We start from the raw sequence: 11,383 nt of genomic DNA, 5'->3' as shown, positions 1-11,383 counted from the left end.
GCCGGCCAAACCCTCCACTTACCAAGATGACATTGGGTCAATTGTGCGCTGCCCCATGGGTCTCCGGGTCACGAGCGGCCGTGACAGAGCCTGGACTTGAACCCAGAATCTCTAGTGGCACAGCTAGCACTGCCTTAGACCACTGCGCCACTCGGGAGGCCCATACAGATGTAAATTAAGCCCAAAGTAAACATGGTCTAGCCTGTGGTCATACAATGAATTCGTGTGCTTTTTATTTACACGCTGTGTTTCAGCCGAGAGGAAAAGACGTAGCAAGAGGGACAACTGGGAGCTCTCCAGCAGGTGGTGTTTTTTCATTTTTGTTGTATGGAGGTCAATGAGTGTAGAAAAAAAATATTTATAAAAATAAAATGGAATGGCTTATTTGATCGAATATAAGTGTCGCAATGATTAGGTTGTGTACTGTTAACTGTACTGTAGGTCACATGGCATCCCAGCGACATCGAGAAATAAAGGGTTTTTATCGGAGTTCCACCTGGTTACCAGAGTTATAAACACTGCCTATTTTTTTTTAATGTAATTTTTAACCAAACATTAAACACACTGCTACCCGTATGCTTAACATTAAATTAAAACCAAAAAGCATTAAAAAATATATATGATAATGAATTTCAGTCTGTGGTAACTAATGGAAACCGTTGTGCCTGTTGTTCAAAAGCGAACCTACCGCTCATTGGCTAGAATCGTCCCACCTGATCTTGCCTCCTTCCGACTGCCTTCCATTTTTGAATACATTTATTTTCATTTTTATAGTGGCCACTAGAGTATCTGGTCAATATAATGGATACTCTGTGGTTTTAGGGACCACCCGCTGTAGACGCGTCTTTCTTTTCCCCAACGCAGTTAAGCCAAAACCACTCCCCGTTATTCAGAGGGGCGTTCTACAACCCTTTGGGCACTCTGCAAGTACGGAAGTGAATATCACGTAGTCACTGATTAATAACATTTGCCCTTGTATTTCAAGTTTACTGAGCTAGCCGTTAACGCTCAAAGACAGATTCTATGGCTGTAGCATAGCGTATTCGACTGAATGATTAGCTAATCAATATTTGAGAAATGAATTATAAGCATTTGCTTTTACCTGATAATAGACTACTAATGATAATAAAACAACAAATACCGAGCTAGTAACGTTAAGTAGCCTAGGTTAATTTAGCTGACCTTCAGTTGAGGGAATTATCTTGAGACATTTACAACTCATTGAAACTCTGAATATAAATATATCTGCAGATGTTACCAGACATGATGATGATAAGAGGCCTGCATTACGGTAGGCAGCTAATTGTTAAATTACACTTTCCATCCTTACCTTGGAAGGTCACTGTCTCTGCACTGATCGCCTGTGAGTGAGACAACGCTAGTTAGCCAATGGGAGCGTAGTAGAACATCTCTCAGAATAACGGGGCGTGGTTTTGGCTTAACTGAGTTGGGGGGAGAGAGAGAAAATCATAAGGATTTTTAATGATTTAAACAAATGCACTTTATTGTCCCCTCGCTATAGGACCAGCATATGTATGAGCAGCTAAAGGAATCTCTTATGAGGATTTGACCAGAGTCCTTCAGAATGGAGGATATCAGTGCCAAGGACCAACTGTTTCGACACCTTGACATTTTGACTATATTAACTTTTTGGAGGATTGCTGTTTTCTAATCCAAACCATGTTTTATAATACATTTTATGAAAGAGTAAACCTTATGAATTATGTAAAAAAAAATATATACTTATTGTCCACCACAATTTGCAAATAAATTCATTAAAAATCCTACAATGTGATTTTCTGGATTTCTCTCTCTCATTTTGTCTGTCATAGTGTACCTATGAAGTGTACCTATTACAGGCCTCTCATCTTTTTAAGTGGGAGAACTTGCACAATTGGTGGCTGACTACTGAATACTTTTTTGCCCCACTGTATACCCGAGATCCACCACAATCTTACATCTGTAAACTGATCTTCCATGAGACAATTACCTCTCCTTTTACACCCAGGCTGACAGTAAATGACTCATACTAGGGACAATGTAAGGTCTTGAATCAGGTCAGCACCTGCAAGGCTGCGGGGCCCAATGGTATTCCAGGGTGCATTCTCAGAGCATGTGGAGAACAGTTGACAGGCATATTCAGTCATTTTCAACCTCTCCTTGTCCCAGTCTGTAATTCCCTCACGTTTTACGATAACCACCACCATTCCGGTTCCCAAGAACTCTTAAGGCTTCATGCTACAATGACTAATACCATGTAGCACTCACATCTGTAATCATCAAATTTTATTGGTCACATACATGGTTAGCAGATGTTATTGTGAGTGTAGCAAAATGCTTGTGCTTCTAGTTCTGACAGTGAAGCAATATCTAATAAGTAATCTAACAATTCCACAACAACTACCTAATACACACATCTAAGTAAAGGAATGGAATAAGAAAATATAAAAATATGGATGAGCAATGACCGAGTGGCATAGGCAAGATGCAATAGATGGTATGAAATACAATAAATACATATGAGATGAGTAATGCAAGATATGTAAACATTATTAAAGTGACTAGTGATCCATTTATTAAAGTGGCCAATGATTTCAAGTCTGTATGTAGGCAGCAGCCTCTGTGTTAGTGATGGCTCATGGCCTTGAGATAGAAGCTGTTTTTCAGTCTCTCGGTCCCAGCTTTGAAGCACCTGTACTGACCTCGCCTTCTGGACAGTAGAGGGGTGAACAGGCAGTGGCTCGGGTGGTTGTTGTCCTTGATCTTTTTGGCCTTCCTGTGAAATCGGGTGCTGTAGGTGTCCTGGAGGGCAGGTAGTTTGCCCGCGATGTGTTCACCCTCTGGAGAGCCCTGCGGTTGTGGGCGGTGCAGTTGCCGTATCAGGCAATAATACAGCCCGACAGGATAATCTCAATTGTGCAACTGTAAGAGTTTGTGAGGGTTTTAGGTGACAAGTCAAATGTCTTCAGCCTCCTGTCTGTGTGGGTGGACCACACTCCGAGGGCCCTCTCCTCCTCCCTATAGGCTGTCTCATCATTGTTGGTGATCAAGCCTACTATTGTTGTGTCGTCTGCAAACTTGATGATTGGGAGTACAGAACAGGGAGTACAGGATTGGGCTGAGCATGCACCCTTGTGGGGCCCCAGTGTTGAGGCTCAGTGAGCCTGGGAGCGGCCCATTAAAGTCCAGGACACAATTGCACAGAGCGGGGTTGAGACCCAGGGCCTCAAGCTGTAACGGTTTTGACTTGAGGTTATTATTTATAGGGGTGCCAGGTAGGTTGTGCCTACCAGAGAAAACATTGGTTTCTCCTTTTGGTTTGGGAGGGAATGAGTCCCATCTGGTCCGTCAAGTCTACACCAATACAAAGGACTTGTGTAAAAGTCAGGATGGAAATAAACTTTTCATAAACCCTTAAAACATTGGAAAGAACTTCAAAAAAAACTATATTATTTTGCGTGGGTTGTATTAGCAACAACAATGATTACACACACACACATATATAATAATATCACAATGAGTTCTGGTTCCTCCAGAAATGTCCTGTACCTCGGGCCTAAAAAGAGTCCAGCCCGGTAAAGGAGTTCAGTGAACTCAAGTGACTTTTGTCACGCAATGTTTGTCCGTTCATTCAGTGTAGCGTAAACCCAGTATTAAACATACCATCAATATAACAATTATTTTACCACATAACTTTAAAGCGTATCAACTCTTACTAAGTCCTCAACTACAACTAACTACATAAATCATCACAGTATACCTCACATCAAAACAAATGAAATACCGTATACAAAAAGGTTGTAGTCAGTCGGTCAGTCAGACAATCCAATCCGCCAATAGATCTCCAGCGGAGAAAGGCCACAAAGAACGGAGAGGTGTAGTCCACGGACGCAAAGAGTGGATCCGATCCTGGGTAAACTCTATTAGGCTACAAAACAAACGGAATAGAGAAGCTTCGGCACTGAGGGTTGAACACATCCTCCTTCACGTCTCCATCACAACCCCCCTTCTGCGCAGCTGATGCTGGCTATTTAATTGGGAATTAAAGGGAAAGCGCCCTATTGGAAGGAGCTGCACTGAGACGGTTCAGAAAAATTCAGGGCCGTCACAAAGCTTAATGATGAGCTTGGAGGGTACTATGGTGTTGAATGCTAAGCTGTAGTCAATGAATAGCATAATATATTTTTTTTACCCCTTCTCCTTAATTTCGTGGTATCCAATTGGTAGTTACAGTCTTGTACAGACTCAGGAGAGGCAAAGGTCGAGAGCCGTACGTCCTCCTAAACACAACCCAACCAAGCCAAGCTACTTCTTGACACAATGCCCACTTAACCCGGGAGCCAGCGGCATTCCCGGCCCAGCATGCATTTGTAACTTGTGTGCTGCTATAGCCCCCCTGCTTTAGCTACTGTCATCTAGTATGCTAAATATTTTCATAAAGAAACTGATAAAACACACAGGTGAAAAATAAAGGTGACTTACAAAGAAGAGGACCAAGAGCAAGAGTGGGAGTGTGGTGATGTAGTATCTACAGCTAAAGAATCATTGTGGAATCTGAAAAGACAAGTACCCGAAAGCATGATGGTGTACATACTATGTGCACATGCTAACAGAAAGGAACGGTGGTGGGTAGCCACATAGCTAAGAGTGTCATTGTAGCTAAGTATTTATAGATTATAAATCCTATTTCTTAAAAGTTTTGTGTATGTTCGTTCTATCATCTACACAATAGGCCATCATTGATTTTGGCCCAATAGGCCTGGCATATTACCTCTTTAAAGGAGCTTTCCATTGGGTTATGTTGCCCAAAAATCTTTAGGCCAACCAAAAGAAAAACAAAAAATAAACAACTAGGCATCCCTGCCCAGTCTTGCAAGAGTGGCCCGAAGGGTGTTTAGCATTCCCAGTGGTTCTGCAAACGCAGAGAGGGTATTCTCTACTGCTGGCCTGCTCTCCAGGCACCATCACGAGCCTGAAGCCGTACTCTGGCCAAACTCATGTTACTAAAAATGAATTCACAGGCACTTTGGACTGATTTTTTGTTGAATTTGTATTTCATTCTAAGTAAGTCACAGCCTATATGTGCAATTTATAAACTATAATGATTTAATACAACAAAAATGCTGAGCGCTTTATGTCCCAGCCAGTCTACTGTGTCGCACTCGCAAATGCTTCACAATGTATTTCTTTGTAGGTTATGGCCTTGAAATAATTGAAATAATATAACCTAAATAATACATTTTCGATCCTTCTTAGGCTCCCTGTCTGGCTCCTGACCTATTTAGTGTATATTTGCTGTATTATATAGCCCATAGTCACCTTTTCCTGTTTATTAAAATACCTTTCATTCAAATCCAAATGGTTTGGTTGTAATACTTCAAAACCAAATGGTAGGTCAACTTAGTCATAAAAATAGATGGGTGTTGGTTATATTGTAATTTTAATGAATGGAGCTAATTTGGAGCGGCAGTTTTGTTTTCTTTTTGAGAGAGGAGCGTTTTTTAGCTGAGCGGTTAGAAAGGACGTGTGCAAGCATGTCTTTCCGACCTCTTATCTCTGCTCACATACTCTGACTCCAACACCAACATTAAGGTTGCCGACGACACAACGGTGGTAGGCCTGATCACCGACAACGATGAGACTGCCTATAGGGAGGAGGTTGGCAGTGTGGTGCCAGGACAACAACCTCTCCCTCAATGTGGGCAAGAAAAAGGAGTATACCGTAGACTATAGGAAACAGAGGGCCGAACACGCCCCCATTCACATCGATGGGGCTGTAGTAGAGCTGGTCGAGAGCTTCAAGTTCCTCGATGTCCACATCACCGAAGACACCTCAGGAGACTGAAAAAAATTGCCATGGGCCCTTAGATCCTCATAAAGTCTACAGCTGCACCATTGAGAGCATCTTGTCTGGCTGCATCACCACTTCATATGGCAATTTCTCAACAACCGACTGCAAGGCTCTGCAGAGGGTAGTGCGTACGGCCCAGTTCATCACTGGGGCCGAACTCCCTGCCATCCAGGACCTCTTTACCAGGCGGTGTCAGAGGAAGGCATTACAAATGGTCAAAGACTCCTGCCACCCAAGTCATTGAGTGTTCTCTCTGCTACCACATGTCAAGTGGTCCCGGAGGGTTGAGTCTGGGACCAAAAGGCACCTGAACAGCTTCTACCCCCAAACCATGAGACTCAACAGTTAATCAAATGGCTACCTGGACTATTTACATTGACCTCCTTTATTATTTATTTACAGTTGAAGGCGGAAGTTTACATACACCTTAGCCAAATACATTTAAACTCAGTTTTTCACAATTCATGACATTTAATCCTAATAAAAATTCCCTGTCTTAGGTCAGTTAGGATCACCACTTTATTTTAAGAATTTGAAATGTCAGAATAAGAGTAGAGAGAATTATTTCTTTCTTATTTCTTTCATCACATTCCCAGTGGGTCAGAAGTTAACATACACTAAATGAGTATTTGGTAGCATTGTCTTTAAATTGTTTAACTTGGGTCAAACGTTTCGGGTAGCCTTCCACAAGCTTCCCAAAATAAATGTTCTATAGGATTGTCAGGACTTTGTTATCCTTAAGCCATTTTTCCACAACCTTGGAAGTATGCCTGGGGTCATTGTACATTTGGAAGACCCATTTGCAACCAAGCTTTAACTTCCTGACTGATGTCTAGAGATGTTGCTTCAATATATCCACATAGTTTTCCTAACTCATGATGCCATCTATTTTGTGAAGTGCACCAGTCCCTCCTGCAGCAATGCACCACCACAACATGATACTGCCACCCCCATGCTTCAAGGTTGGGATTGTGTTCTTCGGCTTGCAAGTGTGCCCCTTTTTCCTCCAAACATATTCATGGTCATTATGGCCAAACAATTTTATTTTTTTAATCAGACCAGAGGACATTTCTCCAAAAAGTACAATCTTTGTCCCCATGTGCAGTTGCAAACCGTAGTCTGATCTTTTTTTATGGCTGTTTTGGAGCAGTGGCTTCTTCCTTGCTGAGCGGCCTTTCAGGTTATGTCGATGTAAGACTAGTTTTACTGTGGATATAGATACTTTGTACCGGTTTCCTCCAGCATCTTCACAAGGTCCTTTGCTGTTGTTCTGGAATTGATTTGCACTCTTCGCACTAAAGTACATTCATCTCTAGGAGACAGATAGCGTCTCCTTCCTGAGCGGTATGACGGCTGCGTGGTCCCATGGTGTTTATACTTGCGTACTATTGTTTGTACAGATGAACGTGGTACCTTCAGGCGTTTGGAAATCACTCCCAAGAATGAACCAGAACTACAATTTTTTTCGGAGGTCTTTGCTGATTTCTTTTGATTTTCCCATGTCAGGCAGAGGCACTGAGTTTGAAGGTAGGCCTTGAAATACATCCACAGGTACACCTCCAATTGACTCAAACCTCTGGAATTTTCCAAGTTGTTTAAAGGCACAGTTAACTTAGTGTATGTAAACTTCTGACCCACTGGAATTGTGATACAGTGAATTATAAGTGAAATAATCTGTCTGTAAACAAGAAAAATTACTTGTGTCATGCACAAATGTCCTAACCGAGTTGCCAAAACTACAGTTTGTTAACAAGAAATTTGTGGAGTGGTTGAAAAACAAGTTTTAATGACTCCGACCTAACTGTATGTAAACTTCCAACTTCACTGTATCTTGCACTCCAACATACAGTGCATTCGGAAAGTATTCAGACCCCTTCCCTTTTTCCACATTCTGTTTTCCTCATCAGTCTACACACAATACCCTATACTGACAAAGTGAAAACAGGCTTTTAGAATTGTTTGCAAATGTATATTTAAAAAAAAAACGGAAATACCTAATCTACATACGTATTCAGACCCTTTCTATGAGACTCGAAATTGAGCTCAGGTGCATCCTGTTTCCATTGATCATCCTTGAGATGTTTCTACAACTTGGAGCCCACCTGTGGTAAATTCAATTGATTGGTCATGATTTGGAAAGGCACACACCTGTCTATATAAAAGTTCCCATAGTTGACAGTGCATGTCAGAGCAAAAACCAAGCCATGAGGTTGAAGGAATTGTCCATAGAGCTCCGAGACAGGATTGTGTTGAGGCACAAATCTGGGGAAGGGTACCAAAAAATGCCTGCAGCATTGAAGGTCCCCAAGAACAGAGTGGCCTCCGTCATTCTTAAATGGAAGAAGTTTGGAACCACTAAGACTCTTCCTAGAGCTGGCCACCCGGCCAAACTGAGCAATTGGGGGAGAAGGCCCTTTGTCAGGGAGGTGACAAAGAACCCGATGGTCACTTTGACAGAGCTCCAGTGTTCCTCTGTGGAGATGGGAGAACCTTCCAGAAGGACAACCATCTCTGCAGCACTCCACCAATCAGGCCTTGATGGAGGGGTGGCCAGACTGAAGCCACACCTCAGTAAAAAGCACATGAGCCCACTTGGAGTTTGCCAAAAGGTACCTAAAGGACTCTCTGATCATGAGAAACAAAATTCTATGGCTGATGAAACTAAGATTGAACTGTTTGGCCTGAATGCCAAGCGTCACGTCTGGAGGAAACCTGGCACCAACTCTACAGTGAAGCATGGTGGTGGCAGCATCATGCTGTGGGGATGTTTTTCAGTGGCAGGGGCTGGGAGACTGGTCAGAATTGAGGGAAAGATGAACGGAGCAAAGCACAGAGAGATCCTTGATGAAAACCTCAGACTGGGGCAAATGTCCACCTTCCAACAGGACAACGACACAGTCAATACAACGCAGGTGTGGCTTTGGGACAAGTCTCTGAATGTACTTGAGTGGCCCAGCCAGAGCTCGGATCGAACATCTCTGGAGAGACCTAAAATAGCTGTGCTGGAACGCTCCCTATCCAACCCGACAGGGCTTGAGAGGATCTGCAGAAAATAATGGGAGAAACTCCCCAAATACAGGTATATTTGCTTGTAGCGTCATACCCAAGACTCGAGGCTGTAATTGCTGCCAAAAGTGCTTGAAAAAGTACAGAGTAAAAGGTCTGAATACTTTGGTAAATGTAATATACCTTTTTTATATTTAATACATTTGCTTTGTCATTATGGGGTATTGTGTGTAGATTGATGAGGGGAAAAAAACAAATACATTTTAGAATAAGGCTGTAACGTAACAAGTCAAGGGGTCTGAATACTTTCCGAATGCACTGTGTGCACACACACACGTTGCTGATAGACTGTTTATTATACAGTACATCCCGATTGCCTAGTCACTTTAACCCCTAACCACATACAGTATTACCTCTTACCACTGCACATTGACTCAGTACTGGTACCTCTTGTATATAGCCTATTTATTGTTCCTTATTATTTAGCAAACATCTTTCTTACTTTTCTGACTGTGCACTGTTGGGAATGCACTTCACTGTAAAGTCTACACCTGTTGTATTCGGCGCATGTGACCAATACAATTTTCTTTGAAAGTGAAAATCTGAGGCCAGCACCTGCATTTCTGACATTTTGGTAGGCTATTTGTTAGTCAACTTGTCGACAATTAAATGAACAAAAATATAAATGCAACATTTAGAGTGTTGGTCCCATGTTTCATGAGCTGAAATAAAAGATCCCAGAAATGTTCCATATGCACAAAACGCTTTTCTCACAAATGTGTTTATATCCATGTTAGTGAGCATTTTTCCTTTGCCAAGATAATCCATCCACCGAACAGGTGTGGAATATCAAGAAGCTGATTAAACGGCATGATCATTACACAGGTGCACCTTGTGCTGGGGACAATAAAAGGCCACTCTAAAATGTGCAGTTTTATCGCACAACACAATGCTACAGATGTCTCAAATGTACCTGTTAATTTAAATGCATTCCACCTTATGAAGCTGGTTGAGAGAATGCCAAGAGTGTGCAAAGATGTCATCAAGGCAAAGGGTAGCTACTTTGAAGAATCACAAATATATTTTGATTTGTTTTAACACTTCTTTGGTTACTACATGATTCCATATGTGTTATCTCATAGTTTTGATGTCTTCACTATTATTCTACAATGTAGAAAATAGTCAAAAATAAAGAAAAACCTTTGAATGAGTAGGTTTGTTCAAACTTTTGACTGGTACTGTAGAACGACGTGTACGACAGTGTGTTCCAGTTCCCACCAATATCTAGCAACTTTGCACAGCCATTGAAGAGGAGTGGGACAACATTCCACAGGCCCCAATCAACAGCCTGATCAACTCTATGCGAAGGAGATGTGTCATGCAGCATGAGGCAAATGGCAGTCACACCAGATCCTGACTGTAGTACATCTCCTTCCTTTTTTAAAGGTATCTGTGACCAACAGATATATATCTGTATTCCCAGTCATGTGAAATCCATAGACTTGGGCCTAATTCATTTATTTCAATCGACTGATTTCCTTATATGAACTGTAACTCAGAAAAATCTTTTAAATTGTTCCATGTTGTGTTTATATTTTTGTTCAGTGTAGATGTTGCCCTAGAATACTAAATAAACCCTTGTTCACCAGAATGTCATAACTCAATAGAATCCGTAAAGATCTCGGTCATCTCTGCTTCTTCCGTAGAGCATTTAGGGACCGGGGATTTAGGGACCGGGGAGAAAATGCAATGGCCCTAACAAAAAAAAAACTGGAAAGATTTTCTGTGCAACATTTCCAAATAACTTCAGTTGTAAGGAAATAGAAAGCTGTAAAACCAACCCAAGATGTTTCTGATAAGATTTCAGTTTGGCTCGGATGCATATTTCATGTCATTGAAATACTATCAGCTTTTATGATGCTGATAAAGATAGAGTCTGTGAAGGTGCTAACTGCGCATTCTCTTAAGATGCTGAAAGAAAGAAATTATATTTCTCCACTCCTGTTCTCTAGTCAGAATTGTACCAACATTTGGTGTACTATTTTACTGCAAGAAATGCTTAATTCGGCAAGAGTTAATATTATGGCTATGTGAGAGGTTTTAGACCTAGTCAGTGGCCAGATTTCAGTTTCCATTTAACCCATCTCAACAGTTGGCTACAGTTCCTTTGACTTGCCATAGGCCTATTTAAAGTCCCAGTCTAGTGACGGTTTAATTTGTATAGCGCCTTACAATCACACATAACATAAAAGGCACTATCATCCTCTGACAACTTCACCAAATCTTTTCCGAACATTACTCATCTTTATTTTTCCTCTTATTGAATTAAACTCCAATATTTTTTTGCCTCTGTGGATCTATTTTTCTGCCCATTCCCAAAAGCATTTGGCATGTAAGCTATTTGGCACGCTTACAGTTAGGCCCTAAAGCTTAGGCTGCCAGATAGCCAAAAATTATTAAATAAAAACCTCAATGTACCTTACAAATCTTATGGATATAAATTGTACACGAATGATACATTTAAGG

The sequence above is a fragment of the Oncorhynchus kisutch genome, linkage group LG11, assembly GCF_002021735.2.
Source record: "Oncorhynchus kisutch isolate 150728-3 linkage group LG11, Okis_V2, whole genome shotgun sequence".
In the NCBI taxonomy this organism is placed as follows: domain Eukaryota; kingdom Metazoa; phylum Chordata; class Actinopteri; order Salmoniformes; family Salmonidae; genus Oncorhynchus; species Oncorhynchus kisutch.
The sequence above is the reverse complement of the archived record's forward strand: the minus strand, read 5'-3'. Positions refer to the sequence as shown.